This window comes from Alexandromys fortis, unplaced genomic scaffold (assembly GCF_014885135.2).
Source record: "Alexandromys fortis isolate MF-2015 unplaced genomic scaffold, M_Fortis_MF-2015_v1.1 scaffold_118, whole genome shotgun sequence".
Taxonomy (NCBI): Eukaryota; Metazoa; Chordata; class Mammalia; order Rodentia; family Cricetidae; genus Alexandromys; species Alexandromys fortis.
In genome coordinates this window covers 2,234,210-2,251,406 of record NW_026068010.1, presented here as the reverse complement: position 1 = coordinate 2,251,406, position 17,197 = coordinate 2,234,210, and the positions used below count along the sequence as shown (strand labels likewise).

The 17,197-nt window shown below is 49.4% G+C and overlaps 1 protein-coding gene across 2 annotated transcripts in view; it reads left to right on the top strand.

Annotated features, from left to right (window-relative positions):
* Window positions 1–17,197, top strand: part of Slc7a1 (solute carrier family 7 member 1) — a 70,586-nt gene that overhangs the window by 10,821 nt on the left and 42,568 nt on the right. The gene's annotated exons all lie outside the window — the stretch shown is intronic.

Here is a 17,197-nt window from a genome sequence, read left to right as displayed (position 1 = left end):
TCTGGCAGTCTCCCCACACTGCTGGCCCCTGGGCCGAGTCTTCAAACTTCTTTGACTCCAAACCGCAGTAAGAAGTAATTTACTTGTGACCAAGTACACACAGGGACACAATGACTGAGAAGCAGACTGATAGGAAAGTTTGCTGGGCTCTTCTTCATCTCTACCCGTGGTACACGCTGTGTGTGTGCACACCCTAGAAACGGGTTGTGTAGCTGTTAATTTCAGTGCTTTGATTCCGTGGTTCGTTTCATCCAGTGACATTTGGGGGACGAGCCCATCTGAAAGGTTAATAACCTTGGCTTTCAGAGTTAAGCACTGTGGGAGGAACTGGAAAGAGTTGCGCACAGAAAGATAAATTTGAGGCTGTCGAGTCTGATGGCTTGAAAATCCACCAAAATCCTGAAAGCGCTAACATTAGCCGTGCGGCAGCCGCGCTATTAAGTAGTTCTTGCAAAGGCTGGGGCTTTTACTTAAGGGTTTAAAGTTTTGCTTGTGGCTTAGCAAATGAATACCCTGTCTGCTCACCCCAATTTTAAAATAATCCTAACCAGTGGAATCACTTGTCTCCAACAAGGCCACCGACTAACAGAACTGACTTCCAGTTTATTAAAACAATGTTCAAATATCCGTCCTTGTCCATTGGAAGCTTGAAACAAAGAAACTGCTTCTCAAAATGGCTATTCTGTAGGGGTGCAGGATAGTTCATTTGCAATGTCCTAAGAGAAGCGTGGAGAAGTTGTAAGTATTGCCAGCACTGTGAGCCTCTGGAAAGGAAGTCCCTGGATTTTTTATATGTGCATGCATTCATGCATGTGTGGTGTGTGTGTGTGTGTGTGTGTGTGTGTGTGCGCGCGCGCGCACGCACTGTTCTGTGAGGAGTGATAATACACAAATTAAAACAATTCTGACATATATCTAATTACCTCAAAATGTATACACACATTTTTGACATTTATTTAATGTGTGGGGAGGGAGTGCAGACGCGGTGCCCCTATAGAGGTCAGAAGACAGCTTTTTGGAGTTGGGGGCTCTCATTCTGCTGGGTGCGTTCCGGGCTTCGAACTCAGGTCAGCAAGCTTTGCAGCAAGCACCTCTATCCCCTGAGCTATCTCGCCAGCTGTGACCTGGAAGTTTTAGCATCATGTTTGGTTTTGTTGAATAAGCTTTTGCTGGACGATACTTCTTTTTGGGTTAGCTTTCTCCCGAAAGGGCCATCTTGGGTGGTGCTAGGCAGGAGCCCTCACGGATTCTTGGAGGAAGGGGTGCCTCACTGGTCTGAGAGCTTGATGCAATCAGATATTTAGAAATTCGGTGCCTCATTTGTCCGTGGTTTCCTGCCTAATTGTTGACGCCTCTTTGAATTGGCTCTAGCCAGTGAAGGCCTCTCTTGGGTGGTTTAAGCAGGGAAGCAGTGTTAGGGAAAGCAATACTTCTCTACACATTTCAAGTGTCTTGTCAAGCTCTCCAGACCTCTGCTGTACTGCAGTGAGTGTCCGCAGGGGAGTCTCACTGCGTCACACTGCACAGCCTTGGAGTTAGTGAGAGCCTCGGGGTTTCCAGAGACGGCTGCTTCCTTTTTCCAGCCACATCCAGATGTGCTGAGGGGCTGGCATTTATTCTGAGAAGCCCTGGGAACTGAAGCAGCGGCGGACAGATCCTCTACCTAGCTAACGGCACTGTGAGAGTGTGGAGCCAGGCTTTTTAGCTTGGCCCTTTTCGCAGTACTTCACAGTCTGGTTTGACTTAGTTGTGGGTACGCATGCCATGCTGTCTTTTGCCTGTACCAATTGGCTTGTGGGTGATAGCATTCCTGCTAGATCTAGACCCCCAGGAAGGGCCTGTGCTTACAGATACAAGCTATGCACTAGTAAATACGACGACTCCAAGTGTAGAGGACATTAGAAGCATTTCCACTGTCAAGGCCTCACGGTTCACTCTTTCAGGTTCCTGCTGCCTTTTCATTTATCTAGAAAGAGTGCAAACAGGAGCACACGGAGCAACTGGACGGCTGTGCCAACAGGGGCTGGTAATAAAGGTAGACGGAAGGAAAATGCTGCAAACACAGCCTTAAGAATTTTGCATAACGTGCTTCTCCATGCCTTTCCTGTCTGGGAAGCCCAGCTTTGAGCGTTTTTAGGGGTGTAGGCATCCGGGTGCCCTTCTCTGGGAATCTTGTGAAAACCATATGCCATCCCGGAGGTCCTGAGTGGGTCTGTGAGATTGCGCGTGGAAGCAGTTTTTAGGAATCCTTGGAGGAGCAAGCCCCTGGACGACTGCAGGAGATTCAGATCGAAAAGCTGCCTGGCACGGAGCAGAGGCCTCTCAAGTGACCTTTCAGCTGAACTGTAGGGTTGCTTCTCCCCACATTCCTTGCCTGGAGGCCCCTGCCTGGCCTGCGCGTTCATTTCTAGCTGAGCTGGTTATCTCAGCCGACTTGCAGATAGGACAGAAAGTTCTGCAGGGGTGGGGCTCACTGATAGCCGAGGGCCTGGCGGGCAGGAGGGGGCAGAAATAAATGGAAGAAGACGCAAGAACTTTGTTGCCAAAAGGGGCTGATGGAGCTGAGAGGCAAGCCGTCCTCCCCATTGCCGGAGCTCTGCCTCGGTTTCTGCATTTGAAGTCACAGGTCTCACTTGGGGGGGGGGTTAAAGCCTAGGGTCAGCGTGAGGCTCAGTAAAGACAAACTGTTCTTAGGACGAGTGCTTACAGGGTTAAACTTCAGCCTCCCGAGGCTTCTCCAGGAACCCCATCCCCCGGGTTGCACATGCTTGTGTCCTTGCTTTGCTGGTAAACGAGTAGGTACCAGTTAACATGCGTAGAGATGTTTCCAGAAGGACTGGGTGGATGAGAGATGGGCCAAGGCTTGTTCCCTCTTCCTCAGGAAATTCTTCACCGAAGAGGTGGATGCCAGGGGCTGTCTAAGAGCAGGCACGGAGAAGATGAGCCGAGCTTGGAGCGGGATTAGAGGGGTAGACTTGGCACTGTCAGAGCCGGCGTGGGTGCCAGGTTCCAAGGTCCCCTGCTTAGAGAGCCTTAAACCAGGGTGCCACTAAGAATAATATCTGGTGTATGTTGCGTGGTTAAGTCTTCTTGTGGTTTACGTTTGCTCATTTTTTAAGATCTCAGGAAGGGTGGCCAGGGAAAGGAGGTGCTTAGACATGGGTGCCACCCACCACCACCTCCCCAGGGGTGCCGAAACCTGCCAAGAGGAAGGATTTGGCTTAGAAACATTAGACTAAACCTTGGCTGTGTTGGCCTGTCATCGAGTTCAAAGCTGTCTGCCTGATGCAGGCTATGGCAGAGGATGGGAAGTCGGTCCGTAAAGAGCCATGTCGGGGTCCTGTGCTGTCCCAAGGGTCTCCCCGTTCACTGTGACAATGTCCCCCAGTACATTAGGGAGACTGTAAGACAGTCTCCCTAATTAAAATGGTTTTCTTTCACGCCGTCATAGAAAAAGAAAGGAAGGGATTGCAGTAGGAATGGGGTACCATGAAATGGCAGGTATTATGTGATTTTTCTTTTTTTTTTCAGTTTTAATTTTACTTTTACTTATGTGTATATGTGTGTAGGCATCAGGTCCCTTGGGGCTGGAGTTATAGGTGGTTGTGAGCTGCCTGATAGGGGTGCTGGGACCTGACTTCTGATGCCCTGCAAGAACAGTGTGTGTTCTTAACTACTGAGCTATTTCTCCAGCACCCCTATTTTTTTTAAACAGGGTCTTACTACATGATCCTGAATGGGCTGGATTTCACTGTGTAGAGCAGGCTGGTCTTGAAATCACAGAGGCCCCGTCTCTGCCTCTCATGTGCTAAGATTAAAGTTGTGTTCTACAATGGCTGTCTCGCAAATGTCTTTCCTTCCTTCCTTCTTTCCTTCCTTCCTTCCTTCCTTCCTTCCTTCCTTCCTTCCTTTCTTTCTTTCTTTCTTTCTTTCTTTCTTTCTCAAGAGACAGGGTGTTTTTTTGTTTGTTTGTTTTTTCCTGCACAATCTTGACTGTCCTGGAACTCACTCTGTAGAGCAGGCTGACCTCAAACTCAAGAGATCCACCTGCCTCTGCGTCTTGAGTGCTGGGATTTACACTCCATGCCTGGCTGTGTCTCACAAATTTCTGTTGTATTGATCCATTAATTCATTTGCTGTCCCAGGTTTCTGTTAAATATAAAGAAAGGTGCCATTTATAAAAACAGAAATCACCAGCAGTGAAGCAAATGTTATTCCCGCTTTTTCCTTATAATCTGGTACCTGTGATCACTTGTGTAAGATGAGTTGAGCTGGGACCTTCCAAGGGTGGTCCTGGATGGTGATGGAGTTTTTTTTTGGGGGGGGGGGAAGGGGCAGGGAATCGAGGGCTTAGGCTTTGCTCGGTGTCCTTAGTAGTTGGTCAGTGTTACCCCATCCGTGTGCTGGGAAGTGTTAATCGTGGATTGTTCTGAGAGAAAGCCGGGTTGGTTTGTGGGCTCTCCTTCAGGAGCCTAGAGTTTATAATTGTCTTCATCCACGCTGTGCTCACTGGAACCACGCACTCAGTTTTTACCCACCTCCCCAGGCATTTAGGGTTAAGGTCACGTCATGACGGCGAGTCTGCAGCTGTTCCAACAGCCCTCGCGCCTTCCAGAGGAGGGATTGGGGTGGGTCATAGCCAGGGGATGCAATCCGAATGTGCTTGGAAGTTGTCCTAATTTGGTTCCTACTGCTATGATAAAGACCATGACCAAAAGGGCAACTCAGGGAGGCAAAGGTTTCTATCAACCTACAGTTGTCAGGAGGAGATGCCAGGGGCGCACGGCAGGAACTTGAAGGCAGAGACTGCAGAGGAGGAACACTGCTCACTGACCTGCTCAGTTTGCTTCCTCTGACAACCCAGGACCACTTGCTCAGGAGTGGCATCCCCTCCCTTCCGTATTCCCCATGAATCAGGAAGATGCCCCCACAGACTTGGTGGCCAATCTGAGGGAGACGTCCTCTCACTTGAGGCTTTCCTTCCCGGAACATGCTAGCTTGTGTCCTGTTGACAGAAAATCAGGTGGGGCAGAGGTGCAAGAGGATGCCATGATGGAGGTACCGTGAGGGGGGCGCCGCGAGGTGTGGTGCGCGCCACCCGTCATGATGCTCTGCACGCTGAGTGTGAAAAGGCCACTGGGGAATGGGTCTTTTCAAAACGTGGAAATCCTGGGCTCTCAAGTGCTTTCAAACAGCCTCCGAACCTGAAGATCCAGGAAGGTCACTTTTGTTATCCCCTGCTGGCCACACAGAAGCAGTGCCTGCTGGGTATTCATCTCACTCTCACCGGCAGGTGAGGTTGACTCAATGTGTGTCTTCCTAAGACTCGGCTGCCTTTTCCCTGGCAATGGATGGGGCAAGGTGTTCTGACTCTGGGCCAGAGTCTCTGCTTTGGGATTTGGAAAGGATTCTTTAGGGGACTGTTTCCATTAGGATTTCCAGCCCTGATCAGGAAGTCATGACATTTTGAGATTATGGAGCCACCAAAGAGCACTGGGCAGTGAGGAGACACTGGGAAATTATGTGTCAGACAGGTACAGCGGTGATCATGTGTGGTGGAGAGAGAGACAGGAAGTCTGGGGTTGGGACAGTGACAGAGGTGACCATTTAGATGCCTTCCCATGCCTGGTTTAGTTCAGAAATGACCAACAGTTATGGCGATAAGGGCGGAGAATGGGGCCCCAGGTCCCTATTCAGATGATCCGCCAGATCTGTGCTGCTCGAAGGAATATTCCAGAAGAGCTTCTGCCAACAATCTCTTCATTTCAGTTGTAGAAAAGTGAGCGAAGGGCCTCAGGCCCGGCATTCCACGCCCAACAAAGCACCATTGGACGCTTATCCCGCTATGGCAGGGCCAGGCATTTCCTGGCGTTAGGTCAGTGGCTGCCATGTCCTGTTGTGCTGGGTGTCTCTGGGGGCAGGATGGAATGTCGGGATAGGCCATGAGAAATCTGGGTCCCCAGCTGTCTCACCGGGGAGGAAGCCTATGGTTATTTTTCAAAAGGTTATACACTAACCGTACACATCAAATACATACAGCTCCTATCAAAGAGAAACGAACGGATTTATTTATTTATTTATTTTTCCCCTTGGAAACGCACCCTGTTTGGATCTGGGGGGAAGCATTTGGGCAGTGAACAGTAGCCGAGCCCAGCTGATGCTCTAGGGGAGAGGTCTGGGAGAGCTGTCTGGAGGAGCAGAGTCTTCAGGTAAACTTCACGGTATTCTCTGCATTTCCCGCCATCCCGCCTTAGCAGACCAACACGAACAGCAGCAAGAAGAGTTGAGGGCAAGCCCCCAACTGCTACAGGACACTGCATGCAAAGACATGGGCTAGGAGCTGGACAGAATTCCAGAACTTGACAGTAAAGACTCTGAATGAGCCAGGGATGGGGCACTGTTCAGCTCTGGCGAGCCCTCGGGGGAACAAAGAACACTTCCCAGTGACATGTGCAGGACGGGAGCCTGCTTGTGGTACTGACTGTTGACTCTCTGGGTGGGTGCCTTGTAAGAAGAAATCGGTAGTTTCCAGTAGCTCGTTCCCTATGCGTCCTGCACCTGTTCCTTGCTTTCGCTGGACTCCGGATCAGTTGGGTAGCAGATCAGTGTGGGTACCCAGGAAGCAAAGTGTGGCCTTTCACTCCAGTGTTTGCTTACGACCCTTTACATTTGTCTGGGCAGGAGTAATCTGGTGAAGTGGGGTGCCGTTATCTAGAGCAGCGGTACCCTTTGGCCCCGAGGTGTGCCCCCCGTTCACTTGAAGTTCACAGAAGGACAGGGGGTGGCAAGGAGTCAGTTGCGCAGAAGTCTGACTTCAGTGCCGTCCGTGTTCAATATCTGCTCTCTGGACAGAAATCCGTTAAGGGTTGCATTCCAGAAGGGCGAAAGTTGTAGGCTGCAGGCTCCAAAGAAGCCTTTCTCTTCTGTTTGGGGACGGGAGTGCCTGTCAAAAAAGGGAAGCCGGATCAAGGGTTGGAGATGTGATCAGAGATTCAGAGAGTGGTGGCCAGGGTGGTGAGGAAAACCCCAGACTCTCCTAGCAGCTCCAAAAGTCAGTGTTCCTGTCAGACCAGAGAGTGTTTTGCAATAAATAAAAAAGCAAAAAAACTTTGCATGACTGATCACAAGGTAGGGAAAGCGGAAGTGGCCCTGGATATTGGTAGTTCTCTGGTACGCAAGGGACAAGGGATTTTGGAGTTCGTCACGAGTCTTTGGACAATGCTATCATGGGACACGCCTGCTCACAAAGGTTGCTTTGTGAGGCTCTCCCAAAGCAGGACACTTGGCTGGAGTAGACTTGACTTCCCTGCGGTAGTATTTCTAATGTTCTTGGCTCCCCAGACACAGGCTGGGTGGTGGGTGTTGGCAGAGAGGAACAGGGCAAGCTTGGGTCCCAGCTGTCACCTGATGTAGAAATTTCCCCGTGAGGATCCTTGCCCTCTCTAGGGTATTTCCTTCTCCCCTGTGCAGTCTTGAAGACTGGACAGAGCCGTGCCCTTGGGACATCGCTACCAAGTTAGTGTCGCTGTTCCCCGAGGTGCCCCTAGCAAGGTGCTTTGGTTACCACAATGAAAGCCCTATAGAAATAGTGCCATGACCCTGATGGTGGAAGTAGTGAAGGGTCTGGATTCCAGCCAGGCCACCGGAGGGTGTTGCAGTAAAAAACCAGAGCCAAGTCTGCTGGAGGGAAGGTGACCTCAGCTATCAGACCAGGGACCTTCAGCCCACCTGGCTAGAAGGCACCGTGCACAGTTAGCTGCGTCATGCCGCTAGAGAGACTTTGAATTGGATTTTACAGTTGACCTCCGTTGTCCTCCGGTTGGACACAGTGTCTTATGACCTTTCATACTGATGCTTAAATCTGTGTAATTCAAGGAAAACGCAGCAGTGACTTGCCGGTCTAACAGGTAGGTGTGAGGTCACCTTTGACTCGGTGCTACCTGCTCAGGAAGAGTGCAGGGGTTCCGGTGTCAGAGAGGGAGGGTTGCAACTTAGGCCACGACGTGGACCGAACGCAGGAGTTTGCTTCTTGACCTCATCTAACATCTTTGGAGTCCTGAGGATAGAGGGGGTTTCTTTCAGGCTCTTAGTACAGAGCTGTGTGGATAACAATGATCCGGGACATTGCTGGTCTCTTCAGTATTGTTTCTCATGTCCTTCTTCTCAACCCCTCTGTGACAGGGTCTCACTTTGTAGCCCCGGGTGGCCTTGAACTTGGCATTCAGTCTGCCTCTTTACCAGGTGCACTCTTTCTTTTTTTAAGTACCTTTTTTTTTTATTAAAATTCATTTTATGTATGAATGTTTTGTCCACATGTATGTGTGTGCGCCACATGCATGCTTGGTGTCCTCAGAAGTCAGAAGAGGGCCGCAGCTCCTCTGGAACTGGAGTCTCAGATGGTTGTGAATTAACCCATAGATGCTGGGAACTGAACCCGAGTCTTCTGGAGGAGCAGCCAGTGTTCTTGACCGCTGCGCCAGTTCTCCAGCCCCTCTGTTTTTTCTTTTCTTTCTTTTTTTTTCCATTTTTTTCAAGACAGGATTTCTCTGTGTAATAGCCCTGGCTGTCCTGGAACTCACTCTGTGGACCAGCCTGGCCTCGAACTCACAGAGCTCCACCTGCCTCTGCTTCCCCGAGTGCTGGGATTAAAGGCACGCACCACCAACCTTGATTTCATTTTTAATGGTGCTAGAGATAGTGGTTCAGTTGTTCTGAAAGTCTGCCAAGTGCTCTCCCTGTCCAGGCTCCTTTGCTCGAGCAGAGGTAGGGCCAGCTATTTAAGCAACAAATGGGCCTTCGAGACATCCGCTTCCTCTCTCCTCTGTCTGCAGTTTCAGCTTAGGATCGATTCGCAACCGGTTTTACTGGTGTCAGAGAGAGACAAACGGAAACTCCCTGGCCCTAAGAAGCAGTGACACAGAGCAAATGAGAGCCCCCAATCTCAACAGCATGCTAGTTGCATTAACTAGTTCCCCGCTATTAGAAAATGTCTCTTGGGGCTGGGGAGACGGCTCAGAGGTCAAGAGCACTGCTCTTCTAGAGGTCCTGAGTTCAATTCCCAGCAACCACAGATGGCTCACAGCCCTCTGTAATGAGATCTGGTGCCCTCTTCTGGTACGTGGGTGTACTTGCAGGCAGAATACTGTATACATAATAAATAAATAATTAACAAAAAAAGAATGAAAAGAAAAGAAAATGTCTCTTATTTATCCGAGAGGTCTGTGGTCCCTTCCATCTGCAGGAAGTTGCATCCTACAAATCCAGGCACACTCATGGGAGCATACACAGGCTAAGCTTGAACATCTGGTGAAAATTAATAAAAACTTGCCCCCTTTGACTTTGAAGCATAGATGTAAGCTGATGGGGTAGGTGTTGGCACCTGACTGTGTGGCCATCAGAGTCCGGTTGAGGACAGACAATCATTTGGAATGTCAGCCTTTCAGGCCACCGTTTGAACCCCCCCCATTCGTTTACATATAAACTCACCTTTTAGCCCAACTCCAACGTCACAAACACCAGCCAGTGGGGGGGACAGACATGGTTGTCCTGCTTCGTGTCAGGACGTGTTTAGTAAGCGGCATACTTCAATGCCGAATCCGTGCTCCGTTGTCTCAGGCTCAGTTTGTTCCTAGTTCTGTGAGAGACAGCACAGCTCACAGTGGCAAAGCAAACGAAGGTGTCTCTTGTTTTGTTGTTCGAGCCTGGGGTCTCTCTGTTATGTAGCTCTGGGTCTACCTAGACCAGGCTGGCCTCGAACTCACAGAGATCTTCCTGCCTCTGTCTCCCTGGTGCTGGGAGCCAAAGCTGTCTTTTCTCTTTTTAAACTGAGAGGGGGATGTGGTAGAACATGCCTTTAGTAGCAGCATTTGGGAGCAGAGGCAGGTGGATCTCTGTGAGTTCCAGGCCAGCCTGGTCTACAGAGTGAAGTCCAGGGCTACACTCTGAGACGCTTTCTCAAAAGCAGAGAAAAGCAAAACAACAAATGGACATGGGGCTTAACCACAGACTAAACATTATCTTCTTTTTTTTAAAAAAAATCCCTTCTCTTCCCTCCTCTCTCTTTCTTCCTTTCTCTCCTCCGTTTCTCCTTGTTCCTTGTGTCCCAGCCCCTTTCTGCTCAGCATTGTCTTGACAAGGCATCTCCTGGAATCCTTCCAGCAAAGACCAAGAGATCTTGGCCGTGGGTTGAATATAAATGTAAGAAAACCGAGGTGTTCTTTGATGTTTACTTGGTTGGCTACGCCCGCTCCCCCCACTTAAGAACAGTTGCAGCCTTTAGATGAAGAGGAAGAGGAACTGTGCCCAGCTCTGCTGCAGGAGGTGGCGGCCAGCTTCTCTCTGTCTTCCTTTGTCTAGGAGGTGCTTACATGGGCTCTGTCAGGTGGGCGGGCAGTTCTATTGATTCTGTCTGGGCTTCACACAGGCGTTGGTGGTCTGGATGGCACACTTAGCAGACTTTGTAACTAGTGAAGAAGGCTAATTCTTCAAGGAGTCCTGGGGCTTGGTAAGGTTTACTCACTTAATTGGCGCCTTTAGTTATAGCAGGTGTCAGATTGCAAGGCCCGCCTTTAAGGAGTACTGCATCCGTTTCTTAGATATTACAGTGGCAGATGTTGGTTAGAATCTGTGATTGTTGCCAGATGTGGTCCCAGCACTCGGGAGGCAGGGGCAGGTGGATCGCTGTGAGTTTGAGGCCAGCCTGGTCTACACAGCAAGTTCCGAGACAGCCAGGGCTGTTACACAGAGAAACCCTATCTTGAAACAAAAACAAAACAAACAAGTATCTGTGACTGTCATCTCCACCACCAGCAGCTTGACAAGATCTAGAGTCGCCTACGAGACACGCCTGGGCATTTCTAGAGAGGTTTAACTGTGGAAGGAAGACTCACACTAGATATGGACTGATCATTTGGTGGTTTGGGGTCCTGACTGGATAATAAGAAAAGGAAGAGGTTAAGAGCACTGGCTTCAATTTCCAGCACCCATGGCCCCTCACAAGTATCTGTAACTGTTTCTAGGTGATCCAGTGCCCTCTTCTGGCCTCCACTGCACACCACGCACACTTCGCACATACATATATGCAGTCAAATCTTACAGAAAATAAAATTTAAGATTCTTTATGGATGTAGCTGACTTCCTTGGGTTGGAAACTATATAGCTCAATAAAAAAATTCTTTAAACTTTTTTTAAAGATGGGCAGGAAGCAGGCTGGCATCAGCATTCTCCCCTCTTCACTTCCTGATTGGATTCTGTGGCCCTCTTCCCTCCATTCCTGCCATCATGTCTTCCCCTTCATGATGGACTGTAACCCCCAAATCATGGGCTCTTCATGCTTGTGTGTGTGTGTGTGTGTGTGTGTGTGTGTGGTTTCTTTGAGTCAGGGTTTCTCTGTGCAGCCTTGGCTGTCCCGGAACTCTCTTAAAGGCGTGTGCCACCACTGCCTGGCAAGGCCTTCATTCTTCAGCTGCTCTTGTCAGGTCTTTGTGACAGCGATGAGAAAAGCTAAGTGACGCAGCGTCCCACAGGTGAAGTCCTCCGCTGGCAGGTACCTGTCCCTCACGGCTGTACTTAGTTCTTAGGGGTCTGTGTATACTGTGATAACTCAAGCCGTTAGTGTGCGCCCCATTTCCGTAGATGAGCCTGCCTGGCACACTCTTGGCACTGACTTTCATCCCTTTGAAAACAAAGCTGCTGCTTGGTAGGAGCTCTGCCCAGCTCTGCTCTCTCATCCCCACGCTTTGCCCTCACCCTCCATCGTGGTTCTCAAGTACCTCGTGTGGCTGGCCGTTTCTTTCTTCTACAGTTTCTCTGGGGTAGCTGAAGTAGGCTCCTGCAGGCACCAGATGGGGCCCCTTGTCAAATAAGGAAGTCTCCATCACCGGCTTGGTCTGGGGAAGTGCCTTTGCAGGAGGCAGTTGGCTTGGAGACTGGGCCTTGCAACGTGGGGTGGGGCCAGAGATCGCAACGACACACACCAAGTTATAATACTGGACGCCCAGTTAAATTTGCAGCGGGTATGTTTTTGGTATTCCTCCTCCCCTTCTTTCTCTGATGCAATTCAGGGACTTGCCAGAAGAGGTTAAGTTAAGCCTTCTGCCACTCAGTACCCAGGATAACTTTAATAATTTACAAAATGATTTATTTAGCAGTACTTGGAACATAATGATGATATATTTGGGGCATACTTATATTAAATAGTTACTTACTGTTCACATGAAATTTATCTCATGTTTGATTTGGCAGCTTTATGCTCGCTGACATCAAAATGGGCTGGGCATGGTCCCAAGCTTACTGAGAAAGATAAGGGCATGGGATTTAAGGAAGATGGAGGGGAAGGACGCTAAGTCTACCTTTGGACTCTTTAACATGGCTGCAGTCTCCTTCGTTAGTGACGTGCTTCCTTCATTGGCTCCTTAAATGTGGGTCCGTGTCCTTCTCTTGTCAAGGTGCTTGCCTCCGGGAGAGCCCTGCCAGGCAATGCTTGATTCTTGGTCAACCCAAACCCCTAGTTTTCAGCTCAGAACCTCACACCCCAAACTGGGTGCTAGATAATTCCATGTGCCCTCCCTGCCGGACACCCGATATCGTGTTAACGTATTCTGTTTCATTTGACAGTGTCTCACTCAATAGCCCAGGCTGCCTCAAACTCACTCTCTTCTCTCTCCTGAGTGCTGGGATTATCGGCCTGCCTACCAGCATGGTTTTGATGTAAGGATATTTCGACTTGAATTTAGGACATAATATTTTTTATCAGAAATATGCCATCGTTAGTGAGTTCTTGAGGAAATATTTTCCCAAGTGAACCTCAGCTGGTCCTCAAATTTTCAGAGCACATATAAGTCCTTGACTGCCAGCTCACCATAATGAAATGATCCATAAGAGAAGGTTATTGACAACCATGCCTATTAAAAGGTTTTTTGTTTGTTTGTTGTTTTTCAAGACTGGGTTTCTCCTGGAGCTCATTCTGTAGAGCAGGCTGCTCTCAAACTCCTAGAGATCTACCTGCCTCTGCCTCACAAGTATGGGATTAAAGGCGTGTGCCACCACTGCCCAGCTCAATTAAAAGTTTTGAGTCTTTTATTAATGGACAGACCAAGAATGAGTCCACGCCTCTTGCAGGTCTCTTGGTGCTCAAACTCAGGGGTTCTAGACAAAACAAAAATTACATCAGTGCCTGAGCAGGGAGTTGGAATTGGGGTGTTCACATTAATGAGGGATTTAGAGTTGCTTGCTGACATCTGCTTTCCTTGCAAGGCTCAGGCATCTTCCAGACACATACTACGTGTGAACCATGGTCAAGGTCATGGGCCATCCTAGACTGTTGCCAAGGTGAATGTCACTGTCGGGGGTGAAAGGCTGAGAAGTGATCAGGCAGGCACAAAGTAGCCTTGATTCAGGATGCCATTGCCAATATTGTCCTTTGTTCCTCTGTGTTCCTCCTGAGCCCTGTGAAAATACTGTCCCACATGGAGCAGGCCTTTGTCTGTTGTGTCTGTGGCTTTCCCTTGCTGGTCTGGGCATGCTAAGGGCTCATGTTGCTTGTTCTCAGTGGCTTTTATTGTCTTCCAGCGCAGAGTGTTCTGGTGGGAGCCCAGATGGCAGAGCCACACATGTCTTACTTCCTTTGCTGGCCTGGAACTTGCAAGGTAGACCAGCCTGGCCTTGAACTCACAGAGATCTGCTTGCCTCTGCCTCCTGAGTGCTGGGACTGAAGGTGTGTGCTAGCACGTGCTGCAAACTTAGTTATTTCTAATTCTAAATTTAGAATTACTATCAGCCATCCGGATTGGAGATTGAAGGGATTAACCTTTGACTCATCCCTGTTTTCTGTGAGTCACACACAATAATCGATCACAGCTACTCTCTTCCACTCGCGAGGTTCACACCTTGTTAGTCAGGTTTCTCTCTCTGTAGGTGAAGAAAATCTGGGAAGTATGTCTTGGGCAAAGCATCCTGGTTCTTTCTTTTTTTTCTTTTTCTTTTTTTCTTTTTCGAGACAGGGTTTTTCTGTGTGGCCTTGGCTGTCCTGAAACTCACTCTGTAGGCCAGGCTGGCCTTGAACTTACAGAGATCTGCCTGTCTCTGCTTCCCAAGTGCTGGGACTAAAGACATGGGCACCACCGCCCGGCCATCCTGGCTCTTCTTGTGGTGACCCCAGGACTTAGCTAGGTGTGATGGGGATGGATCCGGTGCCAGATGGCATGATGTGCCACCAAGAGCCACCGAGCCTACTGACAACTGCCATGCCTGGTCCATCCATATTGTGCCTGGGTCCCAACATGTCACAGCCTCGGGGCTGAGCACTGGGTGCCTTCCTGGCTGTTGGCTCCCTGGTGTCTTTCCCGGTGACATTTCACTTTGACGTTTCCTTTGAAGAGGTTTCTGAGGGGAGACTGTTCCTCGTAAGGCCAACAAAAAAGAGTGGATGAGATGCTGACAGAAATGTAAGTTAAAAGGCAGGAAGTGAGATGGCTTGATACAATTAGATCGGAGAGGCTGGGTTAAAAAATTGGTCCTTGAAATTATTCTTTAATTCTTTTTGTTTAGCTTCTTAAAGCAGGATGTGGATGTATACACACTTTGGCAAAACAAACAATGGTGCTTTTGAGCATCCAGACCTCCTGGACAGAGGAAGGTGGCTTCCTGGTTGGGCTTTTTTCTCTTTTTCCCCAAGTTTAGACAGGAAGAATGGCTTCATGGTGGAGCAAGGCAGAGCCTGTGGTTTTGTCTGCCTATGAGGTGTGTGTGTGAGTGTGGGGGCCAGAGGTAAATGGTGGCTGTCTTCCTCAACTGCTCCCTACTCTTACTTTAGACAGGCTCTCACTATGTAGCTCTGTCGGCCTGAAGCTCTCATGTAGCCTCAAACTCCGAGGTCTACCTGCCTCTGGCTTCCCAGGCTGGGGCTAAATCTTCACTGAACTTGGGGCTCACTAATCCAGCTAGACTGCTTGACCAGTGAGTTCTAGGGACCCTCCCGTCCCTGTCTCCGTCTCCAGCATGAGCTACAGGGACCCTCCCGTCCCTGCCTCTGTCTCTGGCATGAGCTCCAGGGACCCTCCTGTCTTTGACCCCGTCTCCAGCATTAGCTTTTTATGAGCTGAGGATTGAACTCAGTTCCACATATTCGTGTGACAAGCTGAGATTCACAATGGCCTCACAAATAAAGCTTTTGTTTTACTCTATAGAGACTGGACACCCCAAAGTTTAAATATATGAAAATTTGGACTGAACTAGGCTGGCCTTATTCATAGAGGTCCTTCTGTCTCTGTCTACTGAGGGCTGGGGTTAAAGCCATGTGCCACCATGCTTGGTGAAACTTTATTAAAATAGAATAAATTATACATATGGGTGTTTTGCCTGCGTGTATGCCTGTGCATCATGTGTGCAGTGCCCTCAGAGGCCAGAAGAGAGCATTAGAATCCCTGGAACTGGAGATACAGGGTGGTTGTGAGCCACCATGTGTGTGCTGGGGACTGAACTCAGATCCTCTGCAAAAGCAGTCAGTTCTCTTAACCACTTGAGCTATTTCGCCAGTTCCAGAACTTTTTTAAAACTGTGTATTTGTCGTCCCTAGATCTGAGAATGCTTAAATGATAACGAAGGCCAGATTCCTTTAAAGGGCACACTGGCGACTGTGTCCATGGCACACGGGCTTTTTGGGGATGGTTTAGCTTGTTTTCTCATCCTTCTAGGCACCATATTTATTTCTTCTGCAGCTTCTTGGGGCCCCTTCTCTCACTCCTCAACAGTTAGGCAGCGCGAAATGTCCGGCCCCCTTACCCCCCAGAGAGGATGAGGGTCCCCTGTGTCGAAGGAGCGCTGAGGCGCGTGGCTCTGCACTGCAGGTTCACCCCACGTCCTTTCTGTGCGCCTAGGATTTGAAGCAGCCAGCTAGCAATTTAGCCCCAGGAGAACAAATTACTCACGGGCCTATAAAAGCATAGCACTCCCGAGGCCAAGGTTTTCGGTGCTTGCCCAATCCCCCACGGTAATTGAGGGACTAGCACAGACAGCCTTCTCAGGGACTTTTTTAACCTGTGGACTCTGGGCTCCATCCCAGACCTATTTATCTCTAGGGGTGGTTCCAGACACATCTGGCTGCCACCACCTGCACAGAGTCGTTCCCATCAACTCCAGATGTCCCACAGCATCACAGGAGGTCGCCTGGCAGGCGGGTTGCCTGGCGGGTATGCCATGCTGGTGCCGTTTGTGAGCCTCCTGCTCACGCTGCTGGGGATGTCTTCCAGTTTGCCTCTGCCTTCCTGAACCTAGCATGCCTTCAAAGCGTTGCTCTTAAACTTTAAAAGTAAAAATCTTCCTCGCGATCGGTTTTTAAAGTCATCTCATTTTCTCAGGCCCCTGATCACACACACCCACATCCTAGGTAGAAGGGTTCCCACGCTGCCCTCACTTTGGAGCTGAAAGCCTAGAAGCCATGTATGTGGCCTTAGCTAAGAAAATGGTGTAGCCTTCCTCCGTTTATTCTGTGGCCTAACACTGCTCTATGCAAGCTTCGGGCCGAGATTGGGTTTTCTGTTCCTGCTGGAACGGAACAGCTCTGCGCAGGCTGGGTGTGTTTATTAAGCCGGAGTGCATTTCATGTTCCTGATGCTCTCAGAGCAGAATGGCCATTCCATGTAATAAAGGACCCCCTGAGGATGGTGGGGAGCATTTGCCGGCTGCAGCTGGGGTCCACCTTTTGGTCTGGAAGGGCGGAGGTAAGAGTTTAGACTGAAATATGGGGGTGGGGCTGCTGGCAAGAGCATCATCCTGTTCCCTGGTGGTGATGGAGCACTCTCAGCCATTCTGTCAGATTTTTTTCCCATCAGTATCTTAAAATGTCATTTACTTGCTATGATGTTCATTGATTTGAGCGAAACTTGGTGCTTTTTAGTGACTACATAGTCTTAGCCAGCCGTCACTGTGATTCTAGGATTTCCACTACTCATGCCTATGTAACCTGCTCATTGGCTCCTCCTTCCCTTCTCCTCTACTTCCCCAGTTCCGGACAAACCCTAAGTTCTTTCTGTCAGGATTCCAGACATTTTGTACAAATGGACCAACCCAACGTATTTACGATTGGCTTCTTCCACTTGGCATGGTATGGTCCAGTCCTGTCCATGTTGTTGCCTGGGTCGGTACTTCATAACTTTCTGTGGATAGATGATAGCCCACAACACGGAACATTTGGTTTGTT